At 37.2% G+C, this 13,272-nt stretch overlaps 1 non-coding gene across 1 annotated transcript; it reads right to left on the bottom strand.

Annotated features, from left to right (window-relative positions):
- Positions 1–3,396: 3,396 nt before the first annotated feature.
- On the bottom strand, positions 3,397–3,504 carry LOC112730988 (small nucleolar RNA R71). The gene has a single exon (XR_003166785.1). It is a non-coding gene; the product is annotated as a small nucleolar RNA R71 (small nucleolar RNA).
- Positions 3,505–13,272: the final 9,768 nt, after the last annotated feature.

The raw sequence follows: 13,272 nt of genomic DNA, 5'->3' as shown, positions 1-13,272 counted from the left end.
CTAACCAGAATCTTCGTGGCACAAGCTAGAATGATGGTGGCATTCAAGAGAATCCGGAAGGTCTAAACCTTGTCTGTAGTATTCCGAGTAGGATTCAATGAATAAATGACTGTGACGAGCTCAAAACTCGCGATTGCAGGGCGTTAGTGACAGATGCAAAAGGATAGTAAATCCTATTCCAGCATGATCGAGAACCGACAGATGAATAGCCGTGCCGTGACAGGGTGCGTGAGCATATTATTCACTGAGAGGATAAGATGAAGCCATTGACAAGGGTGATGCCTCCAGACGATTAGCCGTGCCATGACAGGGCATTGGATCATTTTCCCGAGAGATGATCGAAAGTAGCCATTGACAGTGGTGATGTATCACATAAAGTCAGCCATGGAAAGGAGTAAGACTAATTGGATGAAGATAGCAGGAAAGCAGAGGTTCAGAGGAACGAAAAGCATCTCCATTCGCTTATCTGAAATTCCTACCAATGAACTACATAAGTATTTCTATCCCTATTCTATTAATTATTATTCGAAAACACCATTATCAATTTATATCTGCCTAACTGAGATTTGCAAGGTGACCATAGCTTGCTTCATACCAACAATCTCCATGGGATTCGACCCTTACTCACGTAAGGTATTACTTGGACGACCCAGTGCACTTGCTAGTTAGTTGTATCGAAGTTGTGAACCATGGTATTGGCACCATGCTCTTGGCGCCATTGCCAGGGAAAGAAAGAGTCATAAATTTTACATAATTAAAGTGTAATCACGATTACGCGTACCAAGTTGCTCACGTTGCCAGGGATTGTTCGAGCCTGGACATCACAATTTCGTGCACCAAGTTTTTGGCGCCGTTGCCGGGGACTTAATTGTTCCTGTTTGGGCGCCAAGAATCATCTGAGATCCCAATCCCGGCAACAACACCAAGCTTTTGGCGCCGTTGCCGGGGATTGTTCGAGTTTGGACAACTGACGGCTCATCTTGTTGCTCAGATTAGGTAATTTTCTTTTCGTTTTGTTTTCAAAAAAATCTTTCAAAAATATTTTCAAAAATCTCTCATCTGTTTTCGAAAAAAAAATAAAAATGTTTTCAAAAATTTTATTCAAGATTTTTAAGAATGAATTCTAGTGTTTCATGAAGCATGTAAAGCCTGGCTGGCTGTAAAGCCATGTCTAAATTCTTTTGGACTGAGGCTTCCAAACCATCAGAGGTAAGTCACATACTTGATAAATGATGAGCAGCAATTTGTTATCAAGAGCAATATACTCTGGTGTTAAATGCTGAAGCTTGGCTGGCCATTGGCCATGTCTAGTGTTTTGGACTGGAGCTTTCTTTGAAAGCTTGGCTGGCTAGTGAGCCATGTCTAATTCCTGGACTGAAGCTTTAGACTAAGAATGCAAGATTCCTGGAATTCATATTAAAAATTTTGGAATCCTTATTTTCCCTTTTCAATAAATTTTCAAAAAAAATCCAAAAAAATTAGAAAATCATAAAAATCAAAAATATTTTCTGTTTCTTGTTTGAGTTTTGAGTCATATCATAAGTTTGGTGTCACTTGCATATGCATCTTGCATTTTTTCGAAAATATCATGCATTCATAGTGTTCTTCATGATCTTCAAGTTGTTCTTGGTAAGTCTTCTTGTTTGATCTTGATGATTTTTTGTTTTGTGTCTTTTCATGTTTATCATATGCATTCTTGAATTCTTAGTGCGTAAGCATTAAAGAATTCTAAGTTTGGTGTCTTGCATGTTTTCTTTGCATTAAAAAATTTTCAAAATTATGTCTATGATGTTCATCTTGACATTCAAAGTGTTCTTCGTGTTCATCTTGACATTCATATCATTCATGCATGCATTCATTGTTTTGATTCAAAATTTTCATGCATTGAGTCTTTTTGTTGTTTTTCTCTCTCATCATAAAAATTCAAAAATCAAAAAAATATCTTTCCTTTTTTTCTCTCATCAAATTCGAAAATTTGAGTTGACTTTTTCAAAAATTTTTAAAATCAAATTGTTTCTCATGAGTCAAATCAAATTTTCAATTTGAAAATCTTATCTTTTTCAAAATCTTTTTCAAAAATCAAATCTTTTTCAAAATTCTTAGTTATTTTCGAAAATTCCAAAAATATTTTTCAAAAATCTTTTTCTTATTTTTATATCAAATTTTCGAAAATAACATAATCAATTAATGTTTTGATTCAAAAATTTGAAGTTTGTTACTTGCTTGTTAAGAAAGATTCAAACTTTAAGTTCTAGAATCATATCTTGTGATTTCTTGTGAATCAAGTCATTAATTGTGATTTTAAAATCAAATCTTTTTCAAAAACAATTTCTATCATATCTTTTCAAAAATATCTTCTTATCTTATCTTTTTCAAAAATTTGATTTCAAAATATCTTCTCTAACTTCCTAACTTCCTATCTTTTCAAAATTTATTTCAACTAACTAACTAACTTTTTGTTTGTTTCTTATCTTTTTCAAAACCACCTAACCAACTCTCTCTCTCTCATTTTCGAAAATATCTTCCCCCTTTTTCAAAATTTCTTTTTAATTTATTAATTATTTTAATTTTTAATTTTTAAATCTTAATTTTCGAAAAAAAATACTAACATTTTTCAAAAACTATTTTCAAAAATCACTAACTCCTTTTCAAAAATAATTTTCGAAAATTCCCTCCTTCTCTCTCATCTTATTCTATTTATTTATTCATCTACTAACATCTCTTCCTCACATCATCACCAAATTCGAACCCCCTCCTCTATCTGTGTTCGAATTTCTTCTTCTTTTCTTCTACTAACAATAAGGAACCTCTTTACTGTGACATAGAGGATTCCTCTTCTTTTCTTTTTCTCTCCTCTTTCTTATGAGCAGGGACAGAGAAAAAGGCATTCTTGTTGAAGCTGATCCAGAACCTGAAAGGACTCTGAAGAGAAAATTAAGAGAAGCTAAATTACAACAATCCAGAGACAACTTGATTGAAAATTTCGAACAAGTAAAGGAGATGGCACCCGAACCCAACAACAATGCAAGGAGAATGCTTGGTGACTTTACTGCACCTAATTCCAATTTACATGGAAGAAGCATCTCCATTCCTGCCATTGGAGCAAACAACTTTGAGCTGAAACCTCAATTAGTTTCTCTGATGCAGCAGAACTGCAAGTTTCATGGACTTCCATCTGAAGATCCTTTTCAGTTCTTAACTGAATTCTTGCAGATATGTGATACTGTTAAGACTAATGGAATAGATCCTGAAGTCTACAGGCTCATGCTTTTCCCTTTTGCTGTAAGAGACAAAGCTAGATTATGGTTGGATTCTCAACCCAAAGACAGCCTGAACTCTTGGGATAAGCTGGTCACGGCTTTCTTAGCCAAGTACTTTCCTCCTCAAAAGCTGAGCAAGCTTAGAGCTGATGTTCAAACCTTCAGACAGAAAGAAGGTGAATCCCTCTATGAAGCTTGGGAAAGATACAAACAGTTGACCAAAAAGTGTCCTTCTGACATGCTTTCAGAATGGACCATCCTGGATATATTCTATGATGGTTTATCTGAGCTATCAAAGATGTCACTGGACACTTCTGCAGGTGGATCCATTCACCTAAAGAAAACGCCTGCAGAAGCTCAAGAACTCATTGACATGGTAGCTAATAACCAGTTCATGTACACTTTTGAAAGGAATCCTGTGAGTAATGGGATGCCTATGAAGAAGGGAGTTCTTGAAGTTGATACTCTGAATGCCATATTGGCTCAGAATAAAATATTGACTCAGCAAGTCAATATGATCTCTCAGAGTCTGCATGGAATGCAAGCTGCATCCAACAGTACTCAAGAGGCATCTTCTGAAGAAGAAGCTTATGATCCTGAGAACCCTGCAATAGCAGAGGTAAATTACTTAGGTGAACCTTATGGAAACACCTATAACTCAACATGGAGAAATCATCCAAATTTCTCATGAAAGGATCAAAAGCCCCAACAAGGCTTTAACAATGGTGGAAGAAACAGGTTTAACAATAATAAACCTTTTCCATCATCCACTCAGTAACAGACAGAGAACTCTGAACAAAATGCTTCTAATTTAGCAAATCTAGTCTCTGATCTATCCAAGGCCACTGTAAGCTTCATGAATGAAACAAGGTCTTCCATTAGAAATCTGGAAGCACAAGTGGGCCAGCTGAGTAAAAGGATCACTGAAATCCCTCCTAGTACTCTCCCAAGCAATACAGAAGAGAACCCAAAAGGAGAGTGCAAGGCCATTGACATAAGCACCATGGCCGAACCTGTAAGGGAAGGAGAGGACGTGAATCCCAAGGAGGAAGACCTCCTGGGACGTCCAGTGATCAATAAGGAGCTTTCCTCTGAGGAACCAAAGGACTCTGAGGCTCATCTAGAGACCATAGAGATTCCATTGAACCTCCTTATGCCCTTCACGAGCTTTGATGAGTATTCCTCTTTTATGAAGAGAATGAGGATGTCACTGAAGAGCAAACTGTCAAGTTTCTTGGTGCAATCATGAAGCTGAATGCCAAATTATTTGGCATTGATACTTGGGAAGTTGAACCTCCCTTGTTCATCAATGAACTAAGTGATCTGGATCAACTGACATTGCCTCAGAAGAGACAGGATCCTGGAAAGTTCATAATACCCTGTACCATAGGCACCATGATCTTTAAGGCTCTGTGTGACCTTGGTTCAGGAATAAACCTCATGCCCCTCTCTGTAATAGAGAAACTGGGAATCTATGGGGTGCAAGCTGCTAAAATCTCACTAGAGATGGCAGACAGCTCAAGAAAACAGGCTTATGGACAAGTAGAAGATGTATTAGTAAAGGTTGAGGGCCTTTACATACCTACTGATTTCATAGTCCTGGATACTGGAAAGGAAGAGGATGAATCCATCATCCTAGGAAGACCTTTCCTGGCCACAGCAAGAGCTGTGATTGATGTTGACAGAGGTGAAATAGTCCTTCAATGGAATGAGGACTCCCTTGTGTTTAAAACTCAAGGATCTCCCTCTGCAACCATGGAGAGGAAGCATGAAAAGCTTCTCTCAAAGCAGAGTCAACCAGAGCCCCCACAGTCAAACTCTAAGTTTGGTGTTGGGAGGCCACAACCAAACTCTAAGTTTGGTGTTGAACTCCCATATCCAAACTCTAAGTTTGGTGTTGGAGAGTCTCAACAAAGCTCTGCACAGCTGTGAGGCTCCATGAGAGCCCACTGTCAAGCTATTGACATTAAAGAAGCGCTTGTTGGGAGGCAACCCAATGTTTATCTAATTCTTATTGTTTTTCATATTTTCTTAGGTTCATGATCATGTGGAGTCACAAAATAAATATAAAAATTGAAAACGGAATCAAAAACAGTAGAAGAAAAATCACACCCTGGAGGAGCATCTGTCTGGCGTTCAGCGCCAGAACAGAGCATGGTTCTGGTGCTGAACGCCCAAAATGGGCAGCTTCTGGGCGCTGAACGCCAGAAAAGGCATGGTTCTGGCGTTCAACGCCAGAAATGGCACACAAATGGGCGTTGAACGCCCAAAATGGCCACCAACCTGGCGCTGAACGCCCAGAGTTGGGTACAAAGGCATTTTTACATGCCTAATGGGTGCAGGGATGTAAATCCTTGAACACCTCAGGATCTGTGGACCCCACAGGATCCACTCAGGATCTGTGGACCCCACAGGATCCCCACCTACCTCCACTCACTTCTTCTCACCACTCTCTTTCACACAACCTCATAAACACTCTTCCCCAAAAACCCTTCACCAATCACCTCAATCTCTCTTCCCCATCACCTCTTCACCACTCACATCCATCCACTCTTCCCCATAAACCTACCTTATAAACTCCACCTACCTTCAAAATTCAAAACCAATTTCCCACCCAAACCCACTCATATAGCCGAACCTTAACCCCCCCTCCCTTCCCTATATAAAGCCCTCCATTCTTCTTCAAATTCACACAACACAACCCCTCTATACCCTTCTTGGCCGAACCACATCACCCTCTCCCTCTCCTCCATTTCTTCTTCTTCTTCATCTATTCTTTTGTTTATTGCTCGAGGGCGAGCAATATTCTAATTTTGGTGTGGTAAAAGCATAAGCTTTTTGTTTTTCCATTACCATTGATGGCACCTAAGACCGGAGAATCCTCTAGAAAGGGGAAAGGGAAGACAAAAGCTTCCACCTCCGAGTCATGGGAGATGGAAAGGTTCATCTCCAAAGCCCATCAAGACCACTTCTATGATGTTGTGGCCAAGAAGAAGGTGATCCCCGAGGTCCCTTTCAAACTCAAAAGAAATGAGTATCCGGAGATCCGACATGAAATTCAAAGAAGAGGTTGGGAAGTTCTAACAAATCCCATCCAACAAGTCGGCATCCTAATGGTTCAAGAGTTCTATGCCAATGCATGGATCACCAAGAACCATGATCAAAGTAAGAACCCGAATCCAAAGAACTATGTTACAATAGTTCGGGGAAAATACTTGGATTTTAGTCCGGAAAATATGAGGTTGGCGTTTAACTTGCCCATGATGCAAGGAGATGAACGCCCCTACACTAGAAGGGTCAACTTTAATCAAAGGTTGGACCAAGTCCTTATGGACATATGTGTAGAAGGAGCTCAATGGAAGATTGACTCCAAAGGCAAGCCGGTTCAACTAAGAAGATTGGACCTCAAGCCTGTAGCTAGAGGATGGTTGGAGTTCATTCAATGCTCAATCATTCCCACCATTGACTCCAAAGGCAAGCCGGTTCAACTAAGAAGATTGGACCTCAAGCCTGTAGCTAGAGGATGGTTGGAGTTCATTCAATGCTCAATCATTCCCACTAGCAACCGGTCTGAAGTTACTATAGACCGGGCCATCATGATTCATAGCATCATGATTGGAGAAGAGGTGGAAGTTCATGAGATTATACCTCAAGAACTCTACAAGGTGGCTGACAAGTCTTCCACTATGGCAAGGTTAGCCTTTTCTCACCTCATTTTCCACCTATGCAATTCGGCTGGGATTGACATAGAGGGAGATATCCTCATCAAAGAGGACAAGCCCATCACTAAGAAAAAGATGGAGCAAGCAAGAGAGCCCAGTCATGGAGCTCAAGAGGCACAAGAAGCTCATTTCCATGAGATCCCGGAGATGCCTCAAATGCACTTTCCTCCACAAAATTATTGGGAGCAAATCAACACCTCCCTAGGAGAATTGAGTTCCAATATGGGACAACTAAGGGTGGAACATCAAGAGCACTCCATCATGCTTCATGAAATAAGAGAAGATCAAAAAGCAATGAGGGAGGAGCAACAAAGACAAGGAAGAGACATAGAAGAGCTCAAGGACATCATTGGTTCCTCAAGAAGGAAACGCCACCATCACTAAGGTGGATTCATTCCTTGTTCTTCTTTCTTCTGTTTTTCGTTTTCGATGTTATGTGCCTATCTATGTTGGTGTCTTCATTACATGATCATTAGTAGTTAGTAACTTTGTCTTAAAGTTATGAATGTCCTATGAATCCATCACCTCTCTTAAATGAAAAATGTTTTAATTCAAAAGAACAAGAAGTACATGAGTTTCGAATTTATCCTTGAACTTAAGCTTAATTATATTGATGTGGTGACAATGCTTCTTGTTTTCTGAATGTATGCCTGAACAGTGCATATGTCTTTTGAAGTTGTTGTTTAAGAATGTTAAATATGTTGGCTCTTGAAAGAATGATGACTAGGAGACATGTTATTTGATAATCTGAAAAATCATAAAAATGATTCTTGAAGCAAGAAAAAGCAGCAAAGAACAAAGCTTGCAGGAAAAAAAATATAAAAAAATAGGAAAAAAATAGAAAGAAAAAGAAAAAGCAAGCAGAAAAAGCCAATAACCCTTAAAACCAAAAGGCAAGGGCAAATAAAAAGGATCCCAAGGCTTTGAGCATCAGTGGATAGGAGGGCCTAAAGGAATAAAATCCTGGTCTAAGCAGCTAAACCAAGCTGTCCCTAACCATGTGCTTGTGGCGTGAAGGTGTCAAGTGAAAACTTGAGACTGAGCGGTTAAAGTCAAGGTCCAAAGCAAAAAAGAAGAGTGTGCTTAAGAACCCTGGACACCTCTAATTGGGGACTTTAGCAAAGCTGAGTCACAATCTGAAAAGGTTCACCCAATTATGTGTCTGTGGCATTTATGTATCCGGTGGTAATACTGGAAAACAAAGTGTTTAGGGCCACGGCCAAGACTCATAAAGAAGCTGTGTTCAAGAATCATCATACTGAACTAGGAGAGTCAATAACACTATTCGAAATCTGAAGTTCCTATAGATGCCAATCATTCTGAACCTCAATGGATAAAGTGAGATGCCAAAACTATCCAAGAGGCAAAAAGCTATAAGTCCCGCTCATTTGATTGGAGCTATGTTTCATTGATAGTTTGGAATTTATAGTATATTCTCTTCTTTTTATCCTATTTGATTTTCAGTTGCTTGGGGACAAGCAACAATTTAAGTTTGGTGTTGTGATGAGCGGATAATTTATACGCTTTTTGACATTGTTTTTAGTATGTTTTTAGTAGAATCTGGTTACTTTTAGGGATATTTTCATTAGTTTTCATGTTAAATTCACATTTCTGGACTTTACTATGAGTTTGTGTATTTTTCTGTGATTTCAGGTATTTTCTGGCTGAAATTGAGGGACTTGAGCAAAAATCTGATTCAGAGGTTGAAGAAGGACTGCTGATGCTGTTGGATTCTGACCTCCCTGCACTCAAAGTGGATTTTCTGGAGCTACAAAACTCGAAATGGCGCGCTTTCAATTGCGTTGGAAAGTAGACATCCAGGGCTTTCCAGCAATATATAATAGTCCATACGTTGGCCAATAATAGACGACGTAAACTGGCATTTAACGCCAGCTTTTTACCCAAATCTGGCGTCCAGCGCCAGAAAAGGAGCCAAAACCAGAGTTGAACGCCCAAACTGGCACTAAAACTGGCGTTCAACTCCAAGAAGGACCTCTACACGTGCAACACTCAAGCCCAGCCCAAACACACACCAAGTGGGCCCCGGAAGTGGATTTATGCATCAATTACTTACTCATGTAAACCCTAGTAGCTAGTTTATTATAAATAGGACCTTTTACTATTGTATTAGGCATCTTGGAATGCATAGTTCTTAGACCATGGGGGCTGGCCATCTCGGCCATGCCTGGACCTTTCACTTATGTATTTTCAACGGTAGAGTTTCTACACTCCATAGATTAAGGTGTGGAGCTCTGCTGTTCCTCAAAGATTAATGCAAAGTACTTCTGTTTTCTATTCAATTCATCTTATTTCGCTTCTAAGATATCCATTCGCACCCAAGAACGTGATGAAGGTGATGATTATGTGTGACGCTCATCACCATTCTCCCCTATGAACACGTGCCTGACAAACACTTCCGTTCTACATGAAATAAGCTAGAATGAATATCTCTTAGATCTCCTAACCAGAATCTTCGTGGCACAAGTTAGAATGATGGCGGCATTCAAGAGAATTCGGAAGGTCTAAACCTTGTCTGTGGTATTCCGAGTAGGATTCAATGAATGAATGACTGTGACAAGCTCAAAACTCGCGATTGCAGGGCGTTAGTGACAGACGCAAAAGGATAGTAAATCCTATTCCAGCATGATCGAGAACCGACAGATGAATAGCCGTGCCGTGACAGGGTGCGTGAGCATATTATTCACTGAGAGGATAAGATGAAGCCATTGACAAGGGTGATGCCTCCAGACGATTAGCCGTGCCGTGACAAGGCATTGGATCATTTTCCCGAGAGATGACCGAAAGTAGCCATTGACAGTGGTGATGTATCACATAAAGCCAGCCATGGAAAGGAGTAAGACTAATTGGATGAAGATAGCAGGAAAGCAGAGGTTCAGAGGAACGAAAAGCATCTCCATTCGCTTATCTGAAATTCCTACCAATGAACTACATAAGTATTTCTATCCCTATTCTATTAATTATTATTCGAAAACACCATTATCAATTTATATCTGCCTAACTGAGATTTGCAAGGTGACCATAGCTTGCTTCATACCAACAATCTCCGTGGGATTCGACCTTTACTCACGTAAGGTATTACTTGGACGACCCAGTGCACTTGCTGGTTAGTTGTATCGAAGTTGTGAACCATGGTATTGGCACCATGCTCTTGGCGCCATTGCCAGGGAAAGAAAGAGCCATAAATTTTACCTAATTAAAGTGTAATCACGATTACGCGTACCAAGTTGCTCACGTTGCCAGGGATTGTTCGAGCCTGGACATCACAATTTTGTGCACCAGCTTTCAATTGACCACATGAATGATGAAGAGTTGAAGACTTAGTGGCTAATTGAGGTCCCTGAAAGGTAGCTAGAATTTTACGTGGCACGTCGGTATTTCACGTTGCACGAGCTTGTTCATAATCCAATTCACTCTCTGACTGGCTCACATTGCATGTAGAGTATCTCACATGGTACGTGGGTTTGTTCTTCCCTCAATTTTGGCCTCTGTTTTCTCCAGCCGTTGCACGTAGGAAATTCTACGTCCCATGTGAAAGTGCAATCATGCGTATGCATGAAAGATGTGTACGCATTTCACCTCAAAATTCCTCTTGTTGTGCGTACGCATGCACCATGTGTATGCTTGATAGCCCACATACCACGTGAAATTTTTCACATTCCATGTAAGGAAACTCACGTCCCACGTAAGAAACTCACGTCCTACACTACTCTTTTGTTGCCTCAAATTGCTCTTTGTTCGGTCCAGCCGTGGCCCTTGAAGAATTCCACGTCAAACAACATGTATTTTTCCTTCAAGGGTGACCCAAATTGGCTTGTTTGTGGTGTACTTTTGTTGCATGAGGAAGTTGTGTGAGACTCATGTCAACTATAGAATATTATATATCATTGAAAAGCTCTTGAAGTTAGCTTTCTAACGCTGTTAGAAGCAAGTTATTTGGTCCTTTATAACTCATGTTATGCTCCTTTGAAGGTGAAAATGTCAAGCTGCCAAGCACCTCACGTACTACGTGACTTTCTCCATGTTTTACGCGAAGTGGGAGTCATGCGTACGCATGAGGGATGCGTATGCATGATATCCTTTTTTGCTCCTTTTTGTTTTTGGCTTAGAATGATGATTTGCACCCTTAGATTCAATGTTCACTATAGACTATTATATATTGTTGGAAAGTTTTGGAAGTTAACTTTCTAATGGTACTAAAATAACCTTATTTGGAGCTTTGTAACTCAAGTTATTCTTGTTGAAGTACGAAGAGGTCATGGTTGACAGCATCCATCAATTCTCTTTGCACTTGTCCTCAATTTTTTGTTCCTCCTTGTGCCTTTACTTCTCTTTTCTAACATTTTTGTACAAGAATCATGAAAGCAAGGAAATCAAAGTACTAATAGAATAGCCTTAAAAATTATATAATTATCAAGCAAAAATCACAACTTTTTTTATAACAAATGCCAATGAAAAGTGCTTAAGATGCTCATGTATCAATGTGTATGAACTTTGTTAGTACAGTATAATTATAATTGCACATAAAAACACACAAAAAAAATTAAATCGGTTTATTACCATACCTCATTAGAGCTAGTGTGGTTTTTCATATTCTCAAAAATTAGTTGATTGGCAACAACTTCATTAGATGAGTCTGTCTGTTATTCAAATTCATCAACTCCTTCTAACATAAACACCGTATTAAGGTCAAATTCAAATGCCATACTACTTGAAATGATAACTAAGACTTGTTATAAATTCCTTTAGCCTATTCCAATTGTACTTTCATTTAAGGTGCATTCTATGGTGTAGAAATGAAATTGTTTCTACATGTGTAGAAGGATAGGTGTCAATGCATTAGTAGTTCATGTTGATGGCTCTTGAATAGGGAAGAATTAATTAGACTACACAATTGTTGATTCATTGGACCCACAAAAAAAAGAGAGTGTGTGATATTGTATTTGTGCTATAGAGACAACTTATTAAATTTTTTTTATTTTAATAAATTGAATAAATATTTTATTTATTAAAATAAATAATTTAAAAAATTATTACTATGTAGACGAGATATATGTATTTATAAATATAAAAATATATTTTATAAAAATAATAAAAAATATTAATAATTTAAATTAGACCAAATTCTTAAAAATAGAACATTTCAATTAATATAGAAGGTGGACAATCTTAACCGTACTACTTCCATCCACTGACGTTTTTTATTAGAATTTACACTAAATCAATTCAAATAATAATAAGGCGGGATTCGAACCCCCACTTGCTTAAGCAAACTAGTGAGCTAACCACTAGACCAAGTTCATTAATTAGTTAGTTAAAACCGACTATTTCTTCTGTTATTTTGAAACTGCTCATCTTTTCTATTATTTGAAACTGCTTATCTTTCTTATTATTTGAAATATTCTATTTTTAAGAGTTTGATTTAATTTAAATTATTAATATTTTTTATTATTTTCAAAAATTATATTTTTATATTTATAAATACACATATCTCGTTTACACTATAAACGAGATAATTTTTTATGTATCTCGTTTACAGTAAGGAGATATATGAAAATTGAAAAAATACACATATCTCGATACGGGTAAAATTATCTCGTTTACAGTATAAACAAGATAAGAGATGCTGATGTATTTTTCTAATAATTTTTAAAATTATTTATTTCAGAAAATAAAATATTTATTTAATTTATTAAAATAAAAAATTCCCACATATTATTTGATTTATTGTTAATAAATATGTGTATCACTAATCAAATTAGAATTAAGTCCATTAGATGAAAAAAATTTTGAAAAAAAAATAATATTTTTTTAATATTAACCAAAATATTTTTCATAGAATTTAAAAAAGAAAAAGATCTGGAGACTAACTTACTTTCACTCTTAAAATTATTACTATGAAAAACGAAAGAATGTATAATTTAAGTAATAGGTAATTACTATTTATTTACTGTGGTTAACAAATTTAATTTGTTTTTATAATTTATATGTCCTAAATATATTACTAATTATTTTTATATTTTTAATATTTTACATGTTTTAATTTATAAATTGAATTGATAATTTACTATTATTAAAGGTATCCCATTTTTTTAGAAAAAAATATTTAACTTTGAACAAAAGACTAAATTAAAACGATATAAAATGTTTTAGACAAAAATAAAATATTTTTTCAATTGTAATTGAATGAATTGAAAACGTTAAAGATAAAATTAAATAAAATAAAAAATTAGAGATAGTTTTAAACAAATTACAGACATCAAGGACAAAAG

Source organism: Arachis hypogaea, chromosome 12 (assembly GCF_003086295.3).
Source record: "Arachis hypogaea cultivar Tifrunner chromosome 12, arahy.Tifrunner.gnm2.J5K5, whole genome shotgun sequence".
Lineage (NCBI taxonomy): Eukaryota > Viridiplantae > Streptophyta > Magnoliopsida > Fabales > Fabaceae > Arachis > Arachis hypogaea.
This window is presented reverse-complemented; position numbering and strand designations above follow the sequence as displayed.